We start from the raw sequence: 4,343 nt of genomic DNA, 5'->3' as shown, positions 1-4,343 counted from the left end.
ATCAGATCATATCTATCTTTCTCTTTTTCACCCATGAAATATACTTGAAATACTGGACAAGGGTCAGCTCCAGAGAACGGATGAGGTGCTGCCCTGTCTCCCTGCCTCACAGAAGAGTAACTGTGAAGAAACACGCCCTGGGCCGAGGCATCCCTCTGAGGCCGCACTCATTCACCCGGCTGGGGGGAGCGGGAGAGGTCAGGTGACCTGCCTTTCACCTTGTTTTGTGGGAGCAGTTTAATGGTGAGGTGATGAACTCATTCTTACAAAGTCTCAATTCCTCTGTGTGCTTAATAAGCGAGAGCTAAGTTTTGTTTCAATCTTATTGATTAGACCGGAAGGCTGACTAAGACACTGTTGACATGATCATCTGTTTACATCATTCCTTTTCTTTCGATGTGAGCCCAAAATGCCGGTTACATTTTTAGTGATCGTGGTCATCATTGAACAGCCTCCGCTGAGCACCTTCCTGTCGGGACATCTGTACGCCGTCGGGTAGTTCTGATCCGAAAGGAACTTATAATTTAAAGCAGCACACAGGCCAGTGGTTCTCCACCGGGGGCAGGTTCCTCCTGCAGGACATGGGCTGCTGTCTGAGGACATTGTTGGTTGTCGTAAGTGGGGAGGGGTGTTCCTGGCATCTCGTGGGTAGAGGCTGGGGCTGCTGCTAACCATGCCAGGGTGCATACACAGCCCCACAACACAGAATTATCTGGCCCCAGATTTCAATAGTGCTGAGGCTGAGAAACCCTGATGAAGATATATGGACTTATGACAAATAGTGGCCGACCGGTATGACTCAGGGGCTGAGCATCGACCTATGGCCCAAGAGGTCATGGTTCAATTCCCATTTGGGGCACATGCCTGGGTTGTGGGCTCGATCCCCAGTAGGGGGTATGCAGGAGGCAGCTGATCGATGATTCTTTCTCATCATGGGTGTTTCTATCTCACCCTCTCCCTTTCTGTCTGAAATCAACAAAAATATATTTTTTGAAAAAGGACAAGTAGTTGAAAAATAGTGATGATTAAGAAATACCTAGGTGCTATTTAGACAAGAGATTTGGAGGGACAGGGGACAACTTGATACCTATTGAAACAGCTCTGATGGATGATTTAAGTACTTTTCTGCCACTATTGGAGCAGCTTCGTGAAAGGGATGAGCAGGGAGCAAAGGTCAGTAGGGAGCCAGGAGCTCTTCAGGCCGGCGCATGATGAATTACAATCACGCTGATTTCATCACTGTGGTCTACCTCTGATAAAAATGCGGGCATTTAGGAACCGATCCCTACTAAGGAGCCCTGTACATTGGAAGACAGGGACTTTACCCTGTGATTACAAAATTACTCAGCAAGGCCAGAAACAACTTCTTCAAGTTCACAATCATATGAAATCAGAGACCAAAAAAAAAAAAAGAGGAACTATCCCGCCAGTTCAAAGAAGTTATTGCATCATTTCCTTGTGCGCGGTGCTAGCTAAAAATAACCTTTAATCCTCATCAAGAGTAAACTGTCTTGTCAAAGAGAATTAGGAAGTTACTTCAGAGTGAGGTTAGAGGGCGGGGAAGAGAGAGCAATTCATCAAGGAAGAAATTGCTTGTTGCATTTTAAGATTAAAATATCGGAGTGACTAGAGAAAATGTGAGGCGAAGGGGGTCTGGGCTGTGATGGGAGGTGGAGGAGGAGACAGGTGCACGGGGAAGTATTTCTATGTTTGTGTGAGTGTGGGGGTCAGGAGGCACGTGATTCCTACCTGCAGTAGAGGTGGCCTGCTAGGGTGTCTTAAATGTTGGACAGCGGTGTTCTTTTTATTTATTTTTAATATGTTTTTATTGATTTCAGAAAGGGAGAGAGATAGAAATATCGATAATGAGAGATAATCATTGATTAGCTGCCTCCTGCACGCCCCACACTGGGGATCAAGCCTGCAACCCGGGCATGTGCCCTGACGGGAATCGCACGGTGACCTCCTGGTTCATAGGTCGACGCTCAACCACTGAGCCATACCAGCCAGGCCAGCTGGGTGTTCTTTTGTTCTCAGTCTTGGGCAGTGTGCCTCAGCCTTGAGTGTTCACAGAGATAGAGGGTAAACCACAAGCTCTGTGCCTATTGGGCCATGAAATGAAACATGGCAAAGACTGACCTTGGACTGAGCCCCAAAGCCATCGTCACCTCGGCATCACCACAACCCACACTGGGGGCAAGAGCAGACATGCTCCTCATTGGGTGACCACTGCACAGGCTGTCAGGGAGCAGCGAGGGGCGGCCCATGTCACACAAAGGAGGCTTTTTGACCTTTCAGGTGATCTGTAGATTGCAGTCGGCTGCCAGTCACTTCTATTTGCTGTGGCATTAAAAAAATCCATGAAGCAAAACCAAATGGGGGTCCTATGCCCTGAATTCTTAGTATAGGGGTTCAAAAACAGGCAACCATTCAAGGGTCAGGGTGTTCTAGCTCACGGTCCTTCCAGCCTTGTGATTTGGGACAAATTATTATTGCTCCGGTGGAAATCAATACTCATTCCACCCAGCCATTTCAGAGCATGCATATGTTGTGGAAATAGGTATGCGAAGATGAAGGACTTTTTTTTTTTTTGAGGTCACACCATCCTGAAGTGAAACAAATCTACACATCTGATCTTTTCTTTTTTTTTCTTAACTCAAAACCACAGTAACTCTGAGCTGGTTTTTAGTACATGGGAAGTACCACAAGGCCCTATGTAATAAGCAAGAGAAAAATGTTTTTCTCAGAACTCCCTAAGGAAAGAGGTGGATAGAAAGAACACAGGCTGGACCTGGGTTCAGTCCCACCTCACCACTGACTAGTTAGGCATCCTTGAGCAGCGCCCCCTGTTTCCCCAAGGTTCAACTACTTTGCCAGCAGAATGGAAATGACATTCCTCACTTCCCAGGGCTCGGGGTGACATGAGTAAGCTCACGCGTATAAGGGTCCTGCATAGTGGGTGGCATTTGTCAGGTGCTTCATAAACAGTATTTATTATGTATCATCATACTTTCTGTGTTAGAAATATATATCTCTAAGAGATGTCTTTCCCTCGGTGGTTATATGTCACATTATATAACAAGCCACAAAGCCACACCATCACAGGTAGTGAGGTTAGCAAAGGCCAGCAGACTCATTGTTAGCATTTTCAGCAAAGCCCTCTGTGAAGACTCACCATCAAACCTTGCTTACCTTTGCCTGAGCTGGTTTGGCTCAGTGGATAGAGTGTCAGCCCACAGACTGAAGGGCCGCGGGTTTGATTCCCATCAAGGGCACGTACCTCAGTTGCCAGCTTGGTTGGGGAGCATGAGGGAGGCAACCAATCGATGTTTCTCTCTCACACAGATGTTTCCTTCTCTCTGTCTGTCACCCTCCCTTCTACTCTATCTGAAAAAAAAAGAAAAAAAAAGGAAAAATACCCTTGGGTGAAGATTAACAAAAACAAAACAAAACAAAAAACTTGCTCACCTGCTTGCAATTTCTGTAAGCAGTGGGAAATCAAAGATGTGTGTGCTTATGGTAGATGTAAGTCCAATGGTAGAAAAAGCGCCATAAAGAAATGACATCATTATATGAAAGCTAAGGAGGCGTGGTCAGCAGAAGCAAGTAGTCGCTCCTGGGAGATGCTGGGACTCCAGCCAATACCTTCTGACCTACAGGCAGAGAAGAGACTCTGGGAACTGAAAGGTCGCTTATCGCACTTTAACAAAAAATAAAATCTTACGCTCGAAGGCTAGAATCTATAAATGGAATCAGGTATCAGGAGGAGGAGTTTCCAGGTGATAAACGGTGCATTTGGCCAAGAGCTTTTCCCATGTGGCATCAGCGAAGCATGGGACCCTTTTTCTGTCTATTCCCACCAGACTTACCATCAACACAGATGGAGGCCTGAGCTTACCGATAATACTGTACTGAGAGTCAGGTACAGTCAGAAAGGAGGTATGTTAAAACTTCAGTGAGTCACACAAAGGTTGGGCATAGAGCAGACTTTTAGCAAATACTGAATGAAGAACCCTAGGAAAAAAACACAACCACAGGTATGTGGCAAGAGATGCCATTCCCAGCTCTCTCTGCATTATTTAATTTGAGAGGAAGGAACTTGGAGCCCGACTTTTGGCAGTCCGGGCAGAATAACTATACCAAGTAAGAGGCTCTTGCCTCTCTGTGGAGCCCAAACCTCATCTCCAGCGACAGTGACTTGTGTGGCTTGAGGCTCTGTGTGGGCCGTCTTCCCTTGGAGCGAGGGAGAGCTGTTCCTGCCGCTTCCTCACTGCCGATCCCAGTGGAGAGAACCCAGCGATCACATCCACTTTTAGCCACTGAGCTCACTGGTTGGAGCCATC

Source organism: Myotis davidii, unplaced genomic scaffold (genome assembly GCF_000327345.1).
Source record: "Myotis davidii unplaced genomic scaffold, ASM32734v1 scaffold107, whole genome shotgun sequence".
NCBI lineage: Eukaryota > Metazoa > Chordata > Mammalia > Chiroptera > Vespertilionidae > Myotis > Myotis davidii.
Note: the sequence above shows the minus strand (reverse complement) of the source record.